This window comes from Bidens hawaiensis, unplaced genomic scaffold (genome assembly GCF_021521415.1).
Source record: "Bidens hawaiensis isolate Kalapana, Puna unplaced genomic scaffold, B.hawaiensis_p1.1 tig00006171_1, whole genome shotgun sequence".
Lineage (NCBI taxonomy): Eukaryota > Viridiplantae > Streptophyta > Magnoliopsida > Asterales > Asteraceae > Bidens > Bidens hawaiensis.
In genome coordinates this window covers 710,117-725,752 of record NW_027491409.1, presented here as the reverse complement: position 1 = coordinate 725,752, position 15,636 = coordinate 710,117, and the positions used below count along the sequence as shown (strand labels likewise).

The following is a 15,636-nucleotide window of genomic DNA, read 5'->3' as shown; positions in this document are numbered from 1 at the left end:
TTCCTCGATTTTAGTCTTTTATACTAACTAACGATCATTCTAAAACCCAATTAAGTCTTGTCATATACCAAATATGTGAGGGCTAAAAGATATTTTAAAACATAATGGCATAAAGGTATATTCATTATATTTAAAAAATAGTAAATAATATTAAATAATGTAATCCCTTTTTCACATTTAGTGGGGTTTCACGTTATTTAATTATTATTTACTATTTTTGGCTTTTTGAATTACAATGAATTTACCTCAAATATGGGGAGATTTCAGGTTAATGAAGGCAATCAAATTGTTGGTGGTGTAATATAGTGGGCGACATAAGGTTATCCGGTTGAAAAAAAGGTGGCTGGATGTGAAATTGGGGTCATAGATAAGGTTTGAGAAAGGTAATAAGGTCACCGGTGACGGTGAATGGATGGTATGACGTGACGGAAGATGGCAACGGGTAAGAGATGTGAGGGTTTTTAAAGGTGGAATTAGGGTTTGTTTAACATCGAAATGTGAAATTACGGTTTGTTGTAATTGACAGAGGAAGAGGAGCATTAGGCCTCACAAGTGGGCTCTACAAGGGAGGCCTGGAAAGAATGATGATGAAAATGGTGGTTTCATGGTGAAGAATGGTGGCCATCGATGATCAGCTTTGTGACCATTAGGAGTTGGGAAAAAGAAATAGTGTCCGGGGATTGGAAGATATAAAGGTTATTTTGTTGTTTTGTTTGACATGGGTACCTTTGTTACTTTATCACGTTTTTTATATTTATTTTAATAATAAAGGGTTGAAAATGACCAAAAGGCTCTCACATGCCAAGACTTAAATGATTTTTTGATGACTGTTAGTGTATAGGATTAAAACCGAGGAAAATATGTAAATAAAGAATAAAAAGTGAAATTCATTTTTGAAAAGAACTCATTTCATAATTTAGATAATTTAAAAGGACAAAAACTGTAATTTTCTCTTATACATTAAAATCACAATGGATTGTGCATTTATATGACCCACTTGGGAAAGGGGTTCGTCCTTATATGCTTTGGAAACGATTACAGGAAATTATCCTCTTTTTGTATGTACTGGATATTTTGTAGGTATTGGATGGATACTCACTTATTAAAAAACTTTCAATCGGATAGGAAGTGAAAATTTTTCAAAGATGGATGCGATGGGCACGGGTACTATCATGTTCGTTGGAATTTGTGGGTGCATGCATTAGATATGAGTGCCTCTCAAGTTGGGAAGCTCAACTTTTTTTTTCATGTTGGCCACCAGACGTTTGAAAAGTCTATGTGCCCCTTACATAAAAATGGTCCATTTGGAAAACATGTACGCACCGGTGAGGGGAAAAACCTTGCGTTTGTAGATCCGCTAATGTTATCAGACAATATAGGGTTAATGGTGTACCTTAGGCAAAAAAAAAGGGTCGTGTGCTTTGTATGATTTATCGAAACTATAAGTGTGTTCATCATGTAGAAGTTAATAATCCAATTACGTAAAGAAGTCAAGAACAAGATAAGAATCTGACCTAACTTCCAAATCTTCACTTTTGGGACAAAATGCAATAACCGGACATATCCTATTTGGGTCGACCTGTTTTCAAAGTAAGCAACGCATGTTGTAAGTAACCCGATCAACAAATAGATTCTAATGTAAAACAACATTATACAATTTGCTTACCCCCGACGAAATCAAATCAAATATTACTTTCCAAAATGCTTCTATTGCACTCTTGCAATACACATTAATAAGTCCATTTACCCCGATGGCGCGATTTATCTGTTTGATTACATCCTGAATGGAAACGTGCACAAAATATAAACAGTACACTTAACCAACTAATAAGATCACCACTACAAAACTAACGGATCATTAACATCATTTCGATCAACATTTTAAAGAAAATAATGTTTTTTAAGTACAACATAATATCAAGAAATAATTGACACGAACCACTGGACCTGCCACGAATGAAGTTCCTGAATCTGCAATTGCCGAACATCCACTCATACAAAATCCTATGAGGAAACACCACAAAGGCACAAATCATTCTGAGATTCAAGGGTTAAAATCCTACGAGGAAATATGATACCCCTCAACTGCATACCTTTGGCTTCTCCACCAATAAGTACATCGTTCATATTAAACTTGAAAGGAATAAAATCACAGAGAGAATAAGAATATTAATAGAGAAAGCAAAACCATGGTCACAAAAAAAAAATAAAAAAACAAATGGTTTTAACTTTTATAACAATATATAACAATGGTTCATATTTTTTAAAACTTTTACTTCTTACATTTAAATTTATTTGTTGTGTACAAAATTAAAAACCATTAAAAAACATTTTCATGTTTTCTTTTATTTTTATACTTTTATAAAACTGCAAACATTAGTGATTTATTTCATGCTTGATTTCTTTCTGTTTTAAGGTGATTATTAAGTGTACATATATAATATACATGGATTTTAATTAGTGCATAGTTAAATGCATATTTTTTTAGAAATTCTTATTTTGCAATAATATACATAATCAACATAAAAATAATAATTTTTATTTTATTTTTTAGCCGTAATTCTAATATATGGTGGAACCAGATTTAAACCCTATCATCAATGACAATGTAGCCACCTTTTACCCCTTTGGCCTTTCACTCTTTTAGCCATGTTATTTATCATTTTTTCATCACCATCCTAAGTTCTTAAATATTGAAATAATGGGAATTAATAGTAGAAAATGACTTCGTATATGACCCAATCTCTGTATGTGTGCATGTATGTATGTGTATGCATGCGGATTGAACCTGCCAATAACCCTTTTGTGTGACTGGAACGTAAGTGTGCTTCCCTTTGTAATGCTTTGGATCAAGACCACCAAACACAATTTCACCACCTTCATTTTCCTCATATTGTCGATTTAGCCAAAATGAAAAGATGTGATCCTTAACTAGATCTTGATTGACAATATTATCCCTGTACAAAATAACTATAAATATGTGTAGCGTAATTAACACATATATATATAAGGACAGGTTCAAGAGGGACCTTAAAAAAAGTGAGAAACTCTTCATTTTATATGTAAAAAAAATACTAAAAAATCATTTTTCATGTAAAAAGACACAATTTTCCATAATCTTTTGAGAGTTTTTTTACATATAAACACATGTAGAAGCCGTAATCTAAAAAAATCAGTTAAAAAACGGTAAAACAACTTTTTTTTTTACAAAATTAAATGTTTTATATTGGAATGTCTTCTACATTTATTTATAAACAAAAATTTTATGCTAAAACAAATTTTTTACATGTGAAATTAAGCTTTATATTATTTTTTTTACATGCAAATGAAGAGTTCTCAAATTCTCCACTTTTTTTGAGTTCCCTCTTGAATTTGTCCGATATATATATATATGTGTGTGTGTGTGTGTGTGTGTGTGTGGACAAGTTGAAAAATGAACTTAAAAGAAGTAGGGAACTAGGGAACTCTTCAATTTACATGTAAAGAAAATACTTAAAGAAATTCATTTTTCATGTAAAAAACACATTTTTACATAATTATTTTAGAGACTGTTACATATAAACACATGTAGAAGCCGTTTAAAAATAAACCAGGGTGGTGAAATTACGTTTGTCAATCAAGATCTAGTTAAGGATCACATCTTTTCATTTTGGCTAAATCGGCAATCTAAGGAAAGCGAAGGTGGTGAAATTGTGTTTTTTACATGTAAAACATGTAGAAGCCGTTTAATAATAAATCATGTAAAAAAATGACCTTTTTAAACCCAAAATGAAAAGATGTGATCCTTAACTAGATCTTGAAGACAAAAACCCAAAGTATATAGGGTTCGTATGGTTCGTTTATTTGTATGTTTCAAAATAGATATAGACATAAAAAAGTACCTAACTAACATACCACACTGGGATAGCACTACCAACAGATATTTCTTTAAATCCAAGCCCAAGGATACCATCAAACTTCCCAGCCAAAAATGTTAGACCAGGCTCTTTTGTTACCTCGATAAATTCCTGATTAGATTACAAGTGTTATTAGTTGTTCACTTCAACCTTCTAAGCAACTCGAATGCAACGGTAAAACCTGAGGTCAAAGTTGTCGAATTCACCTGATGTTGGATAACCAGATCACCAACTTCTACAATGTCTTTACTAAAGTACCCAGATATTGATTCAATGTCGTAATGGATAGTAGCTGGTCTCCCTGCAGGAATGAAAGTCACCAAAAATAACTTAAGGGAATGTATATGCCGAAATATAGCTTTCTTGAGAATGTTTTGTGAACTCTAAGTTTCTAAAATATGATTCCTATTATTTGAAGTCTTACATATCCATCAAATCCCTTCCCTCATGAGAAGTTATGTTATAAGATATTGTACTAAGATTTTGAAAATGATTTAGCTATGTTTATTATTTGAGATGGTGAATTCGTATTAGAGTGTGCAAGGCAAGATAATGTGACGTGAAAGGCACAAGTTAAATGAAAGCTGTTACTTCTAATATAAGCTAATTAAAGGTTTAAGTTCATAGGATATGATTTATTAAAAATTAATTCCTATTATTTTATCAATCCTATGTATAGTCTAACATATCTTTGTTTATATATGTCGTGTAGGTTTTCATTATTGTAGTTAAGTTTTGAATGTGTTTTTTTACTGTTAGGACATGAAATGTCACATGTATGTCCCCAGTTCTATCAGGTTGGTTCAACAAGAAACCAACGATCGTGAAACCAAGTTAACGTACTGAAAATGTCAAACGAAGCTGATTCGATCGAATCAGTCACTGATTCGATCGAACCAAATCTCATTCGATCGAATGGGTATCTCATTCGATCGAACGAGTCTTCGATATATAAACGTTACTTAGAAAATTTCACACAGGCTTTTCAACACAACTCACACTCACGTAAATCAGAGAAGCAGCAGCCTCCAGAAACACTCTCGAGCGTTCTTCGTGTTCTTGGTCGTTTCCTCCAATCCTAGGCGTCAAACACCTTTAGGAATCGTACCTACGTGCCCGTTGATCACCACCGAATCGCCGTGTTAGAGGATTCCGCACTCTAACACGTTGCCCCGTGAATCGTTGGGAAACCGAGTCCCGAACCGGTCCTACAAAGTGGTATCAGAGCCATCAGGTTCTTGATTCACGAAAGATTCGTGGTGATATTCGTGTTTTTCTTGTCAAATACATATATTTTGCTTGAAAAATTTTCGAAAACAAGTGTTTTTGTTCTTGGTGTTCTTAGTGTTCTTATCAAAAACTCATAAAAAGTCAAATATTTTGGTTTTTGATCTCAAAATTTGGTGTTAAAAGTGTTGGTTTATTGATTTTCAATCAATTCTAATCATCTGTGTTCGTTTTACACGTCTAAATCATAAATGTTTGCTCTTAAAATTTCGGATTTTATCAAGAACATTCAAAGTGTTCTTCGTTTTTTAAACGTTTAATCCATTTTTGTGTGTTTACTTGTTTGTTTAAGTGTTAAAACACTTAAAAGAGTCCTATTTTGCTTCTAAATCGATTAGGATTCGTGTTAGTGATTTTAAAACCGAAAATCTGGTCAAATCTTCTAAGTTTGGAAATTCCGAAAATCCCGATCGAACAAGTCGTATTTTTGGAACTCATTCGATCGAATAAGCCTTCTATTCGATCGAACCAGTTTGAATTTTGACCGAATTAGTTTTTCGCGCCGTGATTTACGCCAAGTCCATTCGATCGAATAAATTCATCCATTCGATCGAACCTGCTTCCAGTCGATCGAACAAGTCTCATATTCGATCCTCCCATTCGATCTCCTACTTATTCGACTGCCAGAACCCTTTCGATCGAGCTGGACACTCCTTCGATCGAATCTGTCACCTCATTCGCTCGAACAAGATCGTATTCGATCGGTTAAGCTTCAGAAGACCAGAACTGTGAATCAGTCAGGCATTCGATTGAATCAGGACACATTCGATCGAATAAAGAATACATTCGATCGAATCAAGTCACATTCGATTAAAAGGCTGATTTCTCAATACTTAGCAAATTTTCAATTATTTTTCAGTCTTTTCAAGTGAATTTTTTCACTAGAATTGACTGACACTTTTGTTACTAACGTTATTTGTTAAGTGTTTATAGATCAAAGTTTAAAACAAAGAAGCAAACATGTCTGCCAGTTCAAGTGCAAACAAAAGGATCCAATCGATCCTTGAGAGTGATTCAGAATCTGGAAGCTTCAACAAGCCTCCAAAGTTGATGGCACTCAATGAGTTTACTACCTGGAAGACAAGATTCCAGATCCATATCACAGGTGTGAATCCTGGACTATGGGAAGCGGTTCAGACAACGTGGGTGCATCCTACAAACGATGATGGTGAAAGCCTGAGCTACTTTAGGCTGTCAGAAGAACAAAAGATAGCCTTTGATGCTGAGAAGAAAGCCTTCTCTTTACTGTCTCAAGCTCTCTCCAGCGATCTCTTCCATCAATTTAACCAGTTCACAACAGCGTCAACTCTTTGGAACGCACTGGTAGAACGATGCGAAGGATCTGAGTCGCTTAGAGAAATTCACGCACGGGAGCTAAAGCGTGAATTTGATTTGTTTGGTCCAGAATCCGGCGAAGACATTGAATCGTTGCTGTCAAGATTCTATCATCTTATGTCAGAGCTAAAGTCCTATAATGTCAAAACAACAGGGACTGAAAAGGTTAGATGTCTCGCTCAAGAACTCCCAACAAGCTGGAACACCTTCCTGACTGTGATGAGAAGAAGTCATCAACTGGAGACGATTCTTCTTTCTGACTTTATAAAAGAAATCAGACAGGAAGATGCTGAATTAAGAGCATCCTCCAGGAAACCCAGAGCAACATCTGACAAGTCGCTGTACATGTCAAATTCACCAATGTCAGATTCAAATGACCATGCTCCAATGAAGACTGCGTTTGTCTCCTCAATGTCAAATCAATCTAAGGGGACCGAAACAAGATCTTCTGCACCACCAACATCAAATTCCGGAAATTCAAGTTCTAACTCCGGACCCAAGTCAACTGAAAAGGCAACGTTAAACACCGAAGGCTTGGGAAAGGTAACGGTGGAAGTTGCCAAAGAACATATGGCAACGTTAGGCACAATAATTGAATCATACAGCTTAATGGTGGCTGGTAAACTTGGCAACAGTCATCTGGACAGCGATGACTATGAACAGCTAGATGAAGACGATATGGAACGCATCGACATAATGTGGGCACTTGGCAGCGCGTTCCGTAGGGCTAGAAAGTGGGCTAAGAAAACAGGCCAAGCCCTTTCAATCAATAATAAATCCAAGTTTGGTTTTGATAAAACCAAAGTTAAATGCTACAACTGTGGCGAACTTGGTCACTTTGCCAAGGAGTGCTCTAAACCAAAGAGGGAAGGTCACCAATATCCCTTCCGAACTACTTCAACTTCATCTACTCCTGCTGCAGCCGCTGCAAATGTCAACAATGAGAGACAACTGGTCCCTCAGAATCAAACAGCAGCAAACAACGCCAACATCAACAATGAAACTGCTCTTGCTGTTCAAGGTGATGAAGGAGAGTCCTGGAACTTCAGCATTAACATGGCTGACATCACCGTTGTGGATGGAGACTCAGAATCTGGGTCTGATGATTCCTCAACTGATGAAGAATACATTGTCGAGGAGCCAGCTACTGAAGTAAATGAAGGAGAGCATGAAGCTGAAGTGTCATCAGTGGAGATTAAGGAGGATCAAGCAAAAGAGTCAAATGTTCCTCAATCATCTCCAAGTTCAACAATTCCTGCAGAAGCTGCTACTGTTGAAGAAGTCAACGAAGTACTGTCAAAAGCAACTTCTGCATCTTTTCTGGAAAGAGCGGGGAATATTTACTTTGCGTTCATGGCAGAGACATCAAATGATGCCAAGGTAAGTTCTAACCCGACTACTCCCAAACCAGAAAATACCAAATGTTTAAAATGTGAAATGTCTGAACAAGAAATTCATTCTCTGAAAGAGAGAATTGAAGATCTCGAGGCTTATAAACAAGCAGCCTCAAGATCCTTAATTGAACTGACTGACGCTCTTGCTCAAAACAAGGCTTGGAAGCAGAAAGAGTCTGCTTATAAAGAAAAAGTTGATAGCCTTAAGCGTCAGAACAAGGAATTGGAGATATGTGTTCTAAATCAACAAGACTCTATAAACTTTCATATCAATAAAAATAATGTCTTGAAAAAGGAAATGGAGAACACAAAAGCTGATCTTGAATCATTGACTTTCAAGTTAAAGAGTTACTCCAATTCCTCTTATTTGCTAGAACACATTATCCCCAAGTTCCGGTGCAATAAGGAAAGAGGTGTGGGATATCACAATGTCCCACCCCCAGTGCTGAACCAATTTGTGAACACACCAGGAGCTGTGCCAGAAGATGACTCAAATGTTAAAACACCCGAGGACACAAAACAAATTTCAAAGTCCAAGGGTAAAGAAGTCATTGACCCGGCTCCTGAGACCAAGCCAAAACCAAATGTTGTTGCCACAGACATAGGTTCCACAACTAAGTCAGGCCCATCCACATCTAAATCAAAGGCAACAACAAGTAATTTTCAGAAGAACAAGTTTAATCATAAATCTGAGAAAATGCATGTGGAACATGGTACCCAGTTTGTCAAGGAGGGTAACTTTAATAAAAAACATAATTTTCCAAAACCCCCTCCCAGACAAACTTCACCCCAAAATTTCAAATCCAAGGGGTACTATGGTAACAAACAACAACAAAGTCGTTACTCTCCACCACGTCAAAGGGAGAGAAACTACTGTTTCTCATGTGGAGAGGTTGGCCATGTAGCAAGATTCTGCTACAAGTACACGGATCCTAAGCAATACATATCAACTCCGGATCCTAGATATGTCAAGTCAACTCCTATGAGGCGACCGACCGTTGACATTCAAAGTCAAACACGGTCTCACACACCGCGGTCGGTTTCTCCTAGGAAACCTCAGTCAACCTCACCACACAAATCACCGAAGAAACAACAACATCAAAATGTTAAAACAAAAGTTGTTGATCCCTCAAACCCAAGTGTTTCCACCTCAACAAGTGAAAGTCAGTCTTCAACCAGCTATGTCAAACAGGCTAAGAAGAAGACTGACAGTTGGAAACAAATGGAAAACAACACTGTTGATAACAATGTCAAACCAGAAAACAGTGTTAATGAGGGTAAATGGATTGAACTGTTAATTCGTGACGAAAATGGAAAACCCAAGACCATAAAGGCTTGGGTTTCCAATGATGTTTAAACCTTTTGCTTTTTGTGTGCAGGTTGCTCTTTATGATCCAAGATTCAACATGTGGATCATCGACTCAGGAGCTTCCAGGCACATGACTGGAAACATGAATCTCCTATCCAGTGTCAGACTGATAAAAGGAGGTGCAGTTTCCTTTGCAGGAACTCAAGGTGGTTACATCACGGCCCAAGGAATTGTTTCAAATGGGCGAATTTCATTTGATAAGGTTAATTTCATCAAGGAGTTGGAGAACAACCTGTTGTCGATAAGTCAAATCTGCGACAAGGGTTTCAAAGTTATGTTTGATGACCGAGACTGCCACATCTTGGCTAAGGAATTCACCATTCCTGAAGACAAAGTTTTAATGTCAGCCACACGCCAGAGTGATCTCTACATTCTGGATATGGCTAAGGCAGAGTCATCGTCTCCAACGGCGACATGTTTTGTGTCCAAGGCATCCGAACGTGATACTGTCATATGGCCTAAACGGATGGGTCACATTAATGTCAGGAACATGAATAAGCTTGTGCACAATAGGCTAGTTGAGGGAGTTAATCTGAGAAGTTTCAGTTTCCCTGACTCGTGTGTGAAGTGGAAAGCGGGAAAGCAAGTAAAAAGGTCCCACAAGTCTAAGAGTTTCCACTCGATTGATATACCATTGGAACTCCTTCATATGGATCTTTTTGGCCCAATAAGCGTCAAGAGTATCTCTGGGCACTCATATTGCCTAGTGGTTACTGATGAATATTCGAGATTCTCTTGGGTGTTTTTCTTGAAAGCAAAGTCCGAGACATTTGGGTGTTTAAATCTGCTGGTTACAACTCTTGAGTCACAGTACAATCTGAAGGTTCGGAGAATGCGTTCAGATAACGGGACAGAGTTTAAGAATGCGAATGTTGAAAACTTTTGCAAAGAAAGAGGCATTGTCCAGGAGTTCAGTGCCCCGTACGTTCCACAAATGAACGGGGTTGCTGAAAGGAAAAATCGAACGTTAATCGAGACAGCTAGAACAATGTTAGCAGACTCAGTGTTGCCTGTCACGTTTTGGAGTGAGGCAATTGCCAACGCCTGTTTCACATTGAATCGGGTAGGCATTGTCAAGCGCCACGGCAAGACAAGCTTCGAGCTTCTTCAACGACGGAGGCCTAACTTAGAGCACCTGGAACCATTTGGAGCTCTTTGCACATTACTTAAAAGGCAAGTCGATAATAAGTTCGAGGAGAAGATCATCAACGGCTATTTTCTGGGTTACAGCGTACCTCTCAAAAGGGTCTTCAACAGATCAACAAAATTAGTTGAAGAATGGTACCATGTCGACGTTCAACGCTACACAGAACCAGCCAAGGGGTCAGGAGAAGACTGGTTGTTTGATTTTGACAAATTGTTCAAGTCATTCAATCTGTATGAGGTTGCTATTCAGATGATGTATGAGGCGCAAAATGCACCTCCTGATGAATCACAGCAATCTTCACCTCATCCTGGTCCATCATCGTCTTCCTCCACAGAGTCTAGCGAGCAAGTTCAAGAGTCATCCGAATCTGACTCTGAAGATGAATCACCAACAGATGATGTACAATCGGCACCGACACAGGTTACTCCACAACCTTCATCGTCAAATCAAGAAGCGCCAAATGCAGAACAGCCTCTAACGTCTACTTCAGAGGCACCAACCGCTCCAGTTCCTGAGCCGAACTTAACTAACTTGGAACAAAATGTTGTCGTTCCTGACAATCCGGTGGTTAGGACTGAACGTGATCATCCACAAGACAACATTATAGGGGACATTCAACAGGGTGTCAAAACACGTCGACAGCTGAATTTTGGCCTCTACACTGAAATGATGGAGTCAGGATCAGTTGCGCTAAATGCCCATGAATGCTTCTTAGCACAAGAAGAACCCAGCAGCCTCACCGATGCGTTGAAAGACGCTAACTGGGTCTCAGCCATGCAAGAAGAACTATTGCAGTTCAAGAGACTTGGTGTGTGGAAGCTGGTGGATCTCCCCAGAGGACAGAAGAAAATTGGCACTAAGTGGGTACTCAAATGTAAACGCGACGATCGGGGAGTGATTGTTCGCAACAAAGCCCGCCTGGTGGTCCAAGGGTTTAGGCAAATCGAAGGCCTAGACTACAATGAAGTGTATGCTCCGGTTGCGCGTTTGAGGCAATCCGGATTTTCTTGGCGTATGCGTCTTTCAAGAGATTCAAAGTATATCAGATGGACGTCAAGAGTGCCTTTTTGTACGGTCACATCGAAGAGACCGTATATGTGGCACAACCTCCAGGTTTTGAAGACCCAAATCACAAGGACAAAGCCTACTTGCTCAACAAGGCTTTGTACGGTCTTCACCAAGCCCCGAGAGCTTGGTACAAGGAACTATCCAAACACCTTCTGAACAACGGGTTCAGAAGAGGAACGATCGACTGCACGTTATTTACAAAGGAGAAAGAAGGAGATCTCATTATGGTACAAGTGTACGTGGACGACATCATCTTCGGGTCCACGAATAAAACACTATGCAAGGAGTTTGTGGATGCCATGTCTGCACCACTAGTTTTGAGAAAAGAGAGAGTGAGATAACTCCAAGGGGGAGTTACGGTCGAGCAAGAGAACTCGATTGGTTACAAGCAAATAGAACTGGCTCCAAGGGGGAGTTTGTTAGGACATGAAATGTCACATGTATGTCCCCAGTTCTATCAGGTTGGTTCAACAAGAAACCAACGATCGTAAAACCAAGTTAACGTACTGAAAATGTCAAACGAAGCTGATTCGATCGAATCAGTCACTGATTCGATCGAACCAAATCTCATTCGATCGAATGGGTATCTCATTCGATCGAACGAGTCTTCGATATATAAACGTTACTTAGAAAATTTCACACAGGCTTTTCAACACAACTCACACTCACGTAAATCAGAGAAGCAGCAGCCTCCAGAAACACTCTCGAGCGTTCTTCGTGTTCTTGGTCGTTTCCTCCAATCCTAGGCGTCAAACACCTTTAGGAATCGTACCTACGTGCCCGTTGATCACCACCGAATCGCCGTGTTAGAGGATTCCGCACTCTAACACGTTGCCCCGTGAATCGTTGGGAAACCGAGTCCCGAACCGGTCACATGTATGTCCCCAGTTCTATCAGGTTGGTTCAACAAGAAACCAACGATTGTGAAACCAAGTTAACGTACTGAAAATGTCAAACGAAGCTGATTCGATCGAATCAGTCACTGATTCGATCGAACCAAATCTCATTCGATCGAATGGGTATCTCATTCGATCGAACGAGTCTTCGATATATAAACGTTACTTAGGAAATTTCACACAGGCTTTTCAACACAACTCACACTCACGTAAATCAGAGAAGCAGCAGCCTCCAGAAACACTCTCGAGCGTTCTTCGTGTTCTTGGTCGTTTCCTCCAATCCTAGGCATCAAACACCTTTAGGAATCGTACCTACGTGCCCGTTGATCACCACCGAATCGCCGTGTTAGAGGATTCCGCACTCTAACACGTTGCCCCGTGAATCGTTGGGAAACCGAGTCCCGAACAGGTCCTACATTTACAACAAACATTCGGGTGTTTTGGAAACTATTTATGAATACCAATTCTAATCATGACTTGTTATCGAATCCAAGATCAATAAGTTATTACCAATCAATAACGCATGATCGATAACCCCCCCTCATCGAAGGAGCTACCATAGAGCGTAGGGGTGCGATCGAGAGCTTATGGTCGACCCACGAAGTGTTGATACATCGTTTGTTGTCTCGGTCTTTGTTAACGTATTGGAAATTAGCTTTAATGTATAGACGTATTGTGGTAATTTGATGTAAGGCTCATTATCTATGGGATGTACAGAGAATGAGACCCGTATGTTTTGGACCTCATTCGTTTGGGTTGTTTATGAATGAGTAGTATGAAGGCTATTCATTATGGTCTGTATAACGAATGACGTAATGAATGGGATACTCATTCGTTAATTATGTATAACGAATGAGCCATCACCTATAATTCTCAGTTCTTATTTTATTACGTTCTGTCTTGTTACGCTTCCCAAATTCTCTCTTGTTATACACACTGAACACCTATTTAACCTAATAGATTATTCACTCAATCATATCATAAGACTAGATCCAATTGATTCATTCACAATAGATAATCAAGCTCATGTGTTCTTAAGTAGTATCAGAGCTTAGGATGTCTAATTGATTGTTATCAAATCGAATTAGAGCAATTGATTTGTGTTTCGAGAAGTAATTGTTAACATAATTGAACGAATTTGAAATCGGATATTACAGACCTAAAATCAATTAATTGAAGCTTATACAGATGATAATTGATACTGGTTTGGTTATAGGTTTGTTTGTAATGATATGTAGATGCTCTGGACTGATCTAATTGTATTATTTTAATCATTTGGATTGATTTCGAATTTAGCAGGAAAGTACAGTGTTTAAATGTATTGATTTTGACTTTTGGAGTCAAAATTGGTTGTTATTTTGACTGAATTGAGGTGTTTGGGACTGAATTGTGTTTGGGTTGAGGTCGATATGGTTTGGTTTTGGTATTACGAGTACAATCATTAATTTCATGAAGACTTATGAGTTCATTCGTTATAACTCATTCGTTAAGTAGTTACTAGGTTGTTGTAACCGTTCCAACAACCTATTCTTTATTGTTCACACATTCGTTATGTTATTTCCTATTCACTACTTATTCATTCGTTACATGGTTCATTACCTCATTCGCCATCATTTTTCATTACACTATCTCATTCATCATACTGTTTTAAGTCTCATTCTTCAAGTCTTATTGTTACTCATTGTCCTTGCTTATTCATAATTGAATAGTTGCTTTCGCTATCTATTGTCATTCATTACCCTTAAACTTCTCATTCGCTACCATAGTTTTCAAAGTTATCAAGTTTCATCCCTTAACTTTCAAGTATTGACAGATTAAATCCTTGAACTTATTAAAATGGCAAATTACTATGCTTTGGCTTCGCATAATGCAATTATGCAACAGATGTTGAATTACGATATTGAGATTGGGTATCATGCTAATACTCCAAAGCTTAACAATCTTGTGTGATTTTCCAAAGTGGGATCTAAAATTTAGGGCTTATTTGGGAGTGGTTCACCCAGAATATATGCAAAGCTTGGAGCATACATATATCAAATTGCTTGTTGATTCTCCTGGCTATGGTCAGATGGAAAAATTCATTGCCCAAATAACATCCGAAGAACTAAAAGCCTAAGAGATAGAAACAAAGGCTTATTCTACTTTAACCATGGTTTTACCTAAACATAATTTCCATCAATTCAACCATTTAAGCAAGTTGATCTATTTTATCAAGCTTAAAATTAAGAAGAATGAGAAATACACAAGAGAGTAAGAAGTCCATGTTGAAGTTCCAGTTCAAGAACTTTTATGCCTGGTGATACTGTTGGAGAGTTATTAGCAAGGTTTTGCCATTTGGTGGCTGAATTAACCCGATTTGAGATAAACCAGGATGAAGGAGATCGGATTGATACCTTGAAGAATGCCCTTCCAAATTCATACTCAACTTATTTGTTGATACTTACTGAAAATGGAAATTTTTGAAATCCAAGGCTTACTAGTATGGATTTTGTGCAAAAATTGGAAATAAGAGAGTTTGAATTAAAGTATCAAGGTTCATCCAAGGGTAATCAGGATCCTACATTATATGTTGGGGCAATTCTTGTGAACAAAATTGTGTCCACTCTATTACAGCTGTTTATACTCAAGCAAATTCCTGAATCTTATATGTTTTCTAGTTTACCTAGTATTAGTGATGGTTCAATACTTTCTGTCACACCACCTAATGTAAACATCAAGGAAGAAGAGAAACATTTTGTTTTCTTGGGTGCATTTATGTTTTCATATGAACAACTAGTGGGCATTCAAGTTGCAAATTATGATATGACGGATTAGGATTGTGATCAGATAAATCCTGATGATCTTGAGTTAATGGATTTGAAATGGAACATGGCTATGATTGTTAGAAAGATCAAGAAGTACATGCACAGAACTGGGCATGACTTGCTAGCCATGAGTAAGAGAATGGTTTTGATAAAATAAAGGTGAAATTCTATAATTGTCTAGACTTTGATCATTTTGCTAAAAAGTGTGATAAGCCAAGAAAAGAGTATTCTCCTGGTCAAAGGGCTCAAGATAGAAACACCAACAACGGGAAGTATAGCACCAGTGAACCAAGGGAGAAACCAAAGGTTGTAGAATTAGTAAAGCCAAGTGAGTCAATGGCAATCATAACATATGAAGGGATAGATTGGTCACTAAGACTGTTGGGTGAGACATCTATTGTAGTGCAGCAAGCTAATCTGGCTGTGATTAGCAAGAAATA

At 37.9% G+C, this 15,636-nt stretch overlaps 1 protein-coding gene and 1 pseudogene across 2 annotated transcripts in view; both read right to left on the bottom strand.

The window, feature by feature from the left end:
• LOC143631627 (uncharacterized) overlaps positions 1-15,636 on the bottom strand; it is a 205,659-nt gene that overhangs the window by 134,436 nt on the left and 55,587 nt on the right. The gene's annotated exons all lie outside the window — the stretch shown is intronic.
• Positions 1,437-15,636, bottom strand: part of LOC143631625 (aspartic proteinase oryzasin-1-like) — a 51,463-nt pseudogene continuing 37,263 nt past the window's right edge. Inside the window, exons 3-8 of the transcript XR_013153396.1 lie at positions 4,103-4,197; positions 3,895-4,007; positions 2,789-2,957; positions 2,094-2,133; positions 1,940-2,004; positions 1,437-1,780 (exon numbers count right to left, since the gene is read on the bottom strand). The product of XR_013153396.1 is annotated as an aspartic proteinase oryzasin-1-like (transcript). The remainder of the gene's footprint in view (positions 1,781-1,939; positions 2,005-2,093; positions 2,134-2,788; positions 2,958-3,894; positions 4,008-4,102; positions 4,198-15,636) is intronic.